Below are 7,500 nucleotides of genomic sequence, written 5' to 3' on the forward strand. Positions count from 1 at the left end.
GCGAAAGCAAGAAAAAGAACTCTCTGGTGTAAAGTCTCGCAAATACACCAGATCTGACAATCCTATCATTTGTGGAAAGTGTGGCCAGCCAAGAGACCCGAGCCTCCATAAACAGTACTTTGGCAACTGGTACCACAACACCACAGACACAGTCACAGTCACCTTTGAGGAATGGAGGGAAAACCTGAAAAGTAAAGGCTAAGGTAAGAAAAAGAAAGCAGACAAATAGAGCCTGGAAACAAAAAAAATTCTTTAAAAAAACAAAAAAAGTTCAACTGTTAAACAACAAAACAAACAAAAAAAGGACAAGTGTTTCATCAGTTCCTATTCGAAGACCAAACATGTCAGACTGAAACATCCACCATTTCGAGTTGTGTGGGCTCGTCAAAGGGAACTGACTGAGTAACCTTTGAACTGGGTTCAACTCCCAGGCAACTGTTATGCATGCAGCCGTCTTTTGACATGTTATTTAGTTTTTTTTAGTGCATATTTACTAAGGATTTTCGAGAAATTTTTGCCTCCCTCGATTACATTGAGAAATCAACTATCATTTACTCATTTCCTTTATATCCCTTCAGATTTAGAATATTGTTGGTAAACACACTTTCCCTTTTTTCACGATTCTCATGCTTACTGCAGGGAATCCCCTTTTCCCCGCTATTGTTGTATGGGGTTTGACAGAGAAGAGTGTGCCCCATCCTGGTCCTTAATTGCAGGACAAAGTTCTCTGTTGAGTGAACCAATCGTATTCATAGGATTTTTTCTGGTTGTCCAGTTGTATTCATAGGATCTTTGATCATGGATCAATCGTATTCACAGGACTTTACAATGTGGTCGCTAATGACGAATCTGGGAATCGCCATCACATTCTATAATCTTTGATCGAGAAAGGTAAATCTTGTGAACATTTTATTCGTAAATTATTGAGAAAAGCTTCTAACTTGTTTCGATAAATAGTCATCACTTTTGCGGCAAATTCTAAGTTGTTGTTCTTTGAAGCTGGGCTTAATAAGTACAAGTAATAAGTAGTTCTTTTGTTGTTTGCCTTTGGTATGGTTTCTTTTGTTGTTTATTTGAGACATTCACAAATGCCCAAGTTGAGGCGCCACAGCGAGGGATTCTTAATACTCGGCTACACTTGCAAGGCGGACAAAGTCTTGAAGAGAAGCAAGGAAAGCATGGAGAAGCAATCATTCCAGAGCAAACCACCTGAAGAGGTAAAATCACTCCCTGTTTCTATCGGAATTGACTGGCTTAATTCTTCAATTATTTTTTAATTACGCTCAATAACTAGTGAATTATATTTCATTGAAGTGGAAGTGCTAAGAGTGGATTTAAAATTTGAAATTTGACTATTCCAAGACCATGTATCAGGGGGTCTGGGCATGACGTGAAAATTTACTATTTGAAGGGATTCCTGAAAGCTCTGTGACTGGGAGTGAAGCAGGTGCAGAAGACACCATCTTGCCATCCTTCATAAGTTCAACCTTGGAAGTTGAAAATCCTGATGCGATAGAGCTTCAGTGTGTTCATCGCTTGGGCAGTTAAAAAACCAGGAGCCCAAGAATGATTATTGCCCCCTTTTACGTTATAGTGACAGACAAATGATCGCACAACATGCGAGAAAGGTACAAGATAACACCATTCGTATTTATACAGATTTTCCAAAATCTATTCAGGAATCTAGAAGACGTCAACTATCAAAGCTAAAAGCTGCCAAGGAGGCAGATAAAACAGCCTTTTTTCAGTCAAAGTAAACCGGGTCAACTTCATGTAGATTGGGAGCTTATACTCGAATAAAGTAGTACAGCAGAAGAATTAACTGAATTGAAATCGCAATTAGATTAGACGTTCATGCACTAAAGTAGTTTTCCTATTTTTCCTTTGGTTTCCGACATAAACACTTTCACTGATAATATTTCTTATTTTTGTTGTTTTTGTTTTTTACTTTCAAGCTCAGAAATGTCAACTATAACAAAGTTCATTTTTTCTTCTATTGCACTTATGCCAGACGTTTTTGGGATGAATTCGAATCTTATTATTCTGGCAGAACAAATCAGTCAGTGCGCATAACTCTGAAAGACGTCTACATCCGAATTCTAAATTCAGAATGCCCTTTACTAAACTATCTGTTACCTATGTATCAGAAATTTATGTTTAATTTCTTCGGTTCTTCTAATCTTAGTGTAAAGCAGTATTTATGTTTCATGTAAAGTTTCCCTGTTTTGCTTTTTATTTCATGTTGAGGGAAAATTTAAACAACGTGCTTGATACTTAATGTTTCACTGACCAAAAGTCTTAACCTCAATTATCTCAATCCTTTTGTTTAGTAATTTGTTAAGTTTCAACAACATGCACTGTTGCCAATTTAATAGCCCCAAACGATGTTGGTTTTTCTTTTTAAATTAGAGGCACTCACCTTATTATGTACACAATATAACAATAAGAAAACTGTGAACTAATTCTAAATATAGAAAATTACTGGCATTCAACATTGAAAATCCAATTTACTCAGCTCAATAGCTTCTTTCTGTTTTTTTTTTCTGAATCGTTCACTTAAGGGCCACTCTGATTTTTTTAAAAATAATCTCAATACAAATTTTAGGTTAGAAAAAATGCCATTGAAGCTGTTTAAATTTGTAAACAATGACTTTGATGTTCAAGGAGGGTATTTACTCCACTTTGGATCATAATTTATTGATCACCAGAAATAAATTTCACTTAATTGACAACTCTTGTTTGAGCTTTGTCCTACGTCCAGTTGATTTTCACGTGCAAGCTCATGTGAGCTGATCTTATGATCTCTCCATTGTTTTATTGGCGCTCCGTATTCGCCTATAGGTTGCATTTCCACGTGCTCTATCACTCTGGTCTTTTTTCTCACGGCCAAGCACAATTTGTCCTGAAGTTTTCTTTCAAATTATCCTGAGCTTTCCTAACCCTCTTCAGCTAGACGTACTAATGCCACCTTCACGGCAGACACGACGCTTAGCGTCTGGCGAACCGATCAATATCCCAGCTGACCTTGATCTGGATAGTCTGTTTGTAAAAGATCTCCGTACCTTGTGCAGTCAACTTAGCCTTCCTACCGCTGGAACACGCTCCGCGCTCGTCGACCGGCTCAAAGAAGTTAGAGAAACCAAGCGAACCACACAACCGATTAGCGCCCCAACTCCTGTTCTAAATGGCAGCGACAACACAGACCTCCAGCGGCAGTTCCATCAGTTGCAACAACAAGTCCAGGACCTGCTTAACCGCAACTGTTCGGACGAAAAAGAATGTCTGAAAGCCAGTTGACCCAAGTTAAGTTTTTAGTCCAAGCAACCATCAACGAGACGATTGAACAGACTGTGCCCACAGCTGCCCAGGCTGCCATGAACGCCTTCGCTGGTTCTTCGTCATCTTCTCAAGCTGTTCTTCCTGAGAGAAACGTGTTGAGTGAGGACAACGTTCCTTCTGTAGTTCAAGAAACCCTATATTCTACTCCTGGTCATGGCGCAACTGGGATTGACATCAACAGCCTTTCCTCTGTATCCCCGCAGACGTCGGATTCAGTGCACGAACTACCACCCAAGCTTGTGAAGGAGATCCTCTCTGGTGAGTTCATGGAACTTGCAAAATTGTTACCAAAGAACTTTAACTCGCTACAGCCTGCCCATGACGAGCCTCTCACTCTGACTCTCGAGAACTCAGTTATTAGGGTAAATAAGGTCAAGGCCACTTCCATAACTAACATAGAGGAGTGGACCTCAGCTTTTACGTCTTACATGAGCGTTATTATCAGCAAGCATCCAACTCGTGCTTCAGAATTGTTAGAATACCTTTCCTTTATTCGGTATGCAGCTAACTATCACAGGGGCCTAGGTTGGTGCGTTTACGATGTCAAATTTCGCCAAAAGGTTGCTGCCAATAAGTTTCTAAAATGGTCGACCATAGACAGCCAACTATGGCTTAAAACGTTTACTGTTGCCCCTTCCCTTATGAAGGAAGAACTTGGTTTTTTCCAATCAAGACCCTCACCCATGTCAAGTACAGCTAGAGGGAACGAACCTCGTTCTTGCCACATTTTTAAGAGGGGTTTCTCATGTGCGAGGGCCCCCTGCCCCTATGTACACAAGTGCAACAAGCCAGGTTGTGGAGGGGATCACCCCAGGACCAGGTGCGCCCTTTCCTCCGATTCCGAAACGCGGCAACCCCCACGGGCTGGGAATTCCAACAGCAAGCACCATAGCTCGTGCCACCGTGGCAAGTAATTTTGGGGGTGTAGTCACCCCAGTTAATGTCTTTAATCTGCAATGGGCTCTCTGCAGCCACCCCGACAGGTTTTTTGTTAATAAACTGTGCTTTCTCGAGGAATCTACCTACTGCTTTTCTCAATCCTGATGTGGTCTCTTCAAATTTAGCTGAGGAAGTGGCAAAAGGACGCACTGCAGGTCCCTTCCCTTCCCCCCCATTTGAGAATTTCCAAGTTTCACCTATCGGCCTCGTTCCTAAAAAGCACTCAGACAAGTTCCGAACAATATTCCATTTGCCTTTCCCAAATCAGGGACCACCAGCATAAACCATTTCATCGACAAGGATGATTTGTCCCTCCAATACATCACTATCGACAATGCAATTTCTGGTATTCAGAGGTTCGGTTCCGACTGTTTCATGGCCAAAACTGAGATAGAATCAGCTTTTCGGCTCTTCCCCGTTCATCCCCATGATTGGGAACTTTTGGGCATGTTCTGGAAGGGGTCTTACTATTTTGATAAAGTGCTCCCCTTTGGGCTCCATTCGCCCCCGTTTATTTTCAATCAGCTTTCCCACGCAATCGAGTGGATATTGCAAAACAACTGTGGAATCTCCTTCGTATGTCACATCTTGGATGATTTCCTTATAATAGAACCCCCTGCCCCCACCCCACCTTTCAATTCCCTTTGCCAGACAAGTTTGTCTAGCATGATTTTGTCCTTCAAAAACCTTAACATCCCCATTTCAGTAGCCAAAACGGAGGGTCCCTGCAAAGTTATTCAGTTCATGGGAAGTATTCTCGATTCACATACCATGGAAGCCAGGCTGCCAGAGGATAAGGTACAGCAGATTACAACCGCTCTCAGTGAGTTCCAATCCAAGCGATCAACAACCCTGCAAGCGCTTCAGTCTCTGATCGGTACTCTAAGTTTCGCCTGTAAGGTGATTTCCCCGGGATGCCCGTTTCTGCAAAGAATGATTGGCCTTACCAGAGGTGTCGAACAACCCCATCACCTCATCAAGCTTACAACGGGTTTTTATAAAGATATTGATATATGGAGCTTGTTCATTGACCAGTGGAATGGTGTAGGGATGTTCTTGTCCTCCCAGTGTGACACCTCTGAAACCCTCTCCCTCTTTACAGACGCCTCTGGCTCCATTGGTTATGGGTTTTTTTTTCAAACTCATTGGTTTCATGGCAAGTGGTTACCCCACCAACATCTAAGATCTCCCAGCATAAGCATTCTTTGGCAAGAATTACTTGCTATCATTGTCCCTTGCCACCTCTGGGGGTCCCAGTGGACATCCAAGCACATCAAGTTCCATTGTGACAACTTAGGTGTGGTAGAGGTCATTAATTCTCGGAAATCCAAAGTCCCCAGGGTTATGGACTTGGTGAGGGCACTAACCCTCTGTACCCTAAAGCACAATTTCTACTTTCAAGCAGTACACCTCCCTGGGAAACTAAATACTATTGCGGACTCTCTTTCTCGGTTTCAGATGGAGTGCTTTCGTCAACTAGCCCCTCACTTCAATGCATCTCCAGACCACATCCCAGCCGGCCTACTCACTGTCTAAGTGGAGAAGCCCAATTTTACCTCGGGATGGCCCTTTCACAGAACACTAAGAAATCCTACTGCTCTGGCGTGCAACAGTTTTATTCCTTCTGCTCACAAACGGGACTTACACCCACTTTTCCCATCAACGAAGATACCCTGATAAAATTTTCGGTATACATGGCTCGTTCAGTTCAACATAGTACTATCAAAAATTATTTGTCGGCCATAAAGCATTACCATTCCAGTTATGGTTACCCGTTAGACCTATCAGCCTTTCTTCGTTTACAGCTCATTCTCAGTGGAGTTAGGCGCTCTCAGGGAGATAATTCCAAAACCCGGAGACCCATTACATTGCCTATCTTAAATTTATTTTACCACCTCCTCAATGTCACATATACCAGCAACAAAGATTCCTTAATGGTTTGGGCAGCTATGACACTTGCCTTTTTCGGTTTTCTTCGTATTGGGGAACTAACCTAATCATTGGGGAACTAACCTAACCATCATAACCTAACTAACCTAACCATCATAAACAGGTTGAACAACAAATATGGCTTCACAGGAACAGTACTTTGATGGTTCGAGTCGTGCATACGAGAGTGCTCCCAGAAAGTGATACTTGGAAGGCCGAGTCCAAGCCCCAGCTTATAAAGACTGGCGTAGCACAAGGTTCAGTGCTTGGCCCATTACTATTTATCCTATATTTTGCTCCATTAGAAGATGTGATTAGATGTCATGGCCTTGACTGCATGATGTATGCAGACGACTCACAGTTGTATATAACATTCAATCCTGATCATAGACATTCTGCTATAATCAATCTTGAACTAAGTATTAATGACATTCAGTCTTTCTTTCTAGAAAATAGGCTTAGTAACAATTCATCTAAGACTGAGATTGTTCATTTTTATTCTCGCTTTTCAAATCGCGCCCCTATTTCTGGAATTAACATGAATCAGCATTGTATATCGATCAGTGGAGAAGCACGCAATCTTGGAGTTATCTTTGACAAACATCTTACTATGTCTGGTCATGTGAATAATCTTTGTCGCACAGCTTCATTAGCAATTAGAAACATTGGTAGAATTAGAAAGTACCTTGATCAGCCGAGCACAGAACGCCTGGTACATGCTTTCGTAACATCTAAACTTGATTATTGTAATAGCATTTTGTATGGTTTACCTGCGAAGCAACTAAGTAAGTTGCAGCGCCTTCAAAACTCAGCTGCTCGACTAGTAACAAAAGCCAAACGTAGAGATCATATAACTCCTGTTCTACGCCAATTGCATTGGCTGCCTATTAATCAAAGAATAGTTTTTAAGGTTTTACTTATTACTTTTAAGATTATTAACGGCTATGCACCATCGTATTTAAGTAGTCTACCTGAATCCTATAAAGCGAAGCGCGCTTCGCGCTCTGCGACCAAAAGGCTATTAACAGTTCCTAAGTCATCCACAACTAAATACGGTGATAGAGCATTTTCAATTGCTGCGCCTAAGCTTTGGAATAAACTACCAGATTAGATCAAATATGCTGAAACTGTCAAACAATTCATATCTCTAGTTAAGACATATCTTTTCAAAGAAGCGTTTGACTGATCCTTGAGTCTTAATACTTTACAGATTATATTATTATATACATATATCACCCATCATTAATTCACATTATTCTAGTTATATATACATATCGTTACCTTTTTTTTTTG

This window comes from Montipora capricornis, chromosome 4 (assembly GCF_036669925.1).
Source record: "Montipora capricornis isolate CH-2021 chromosome 4, ASM3666992v2, whole genome shotgun sequence".
NCBI lineage: Eukaryota > Metazoa > Cnidaria > Anthozoa > Scleractinia > Acroporidae > Montipora > Montipora capricornis.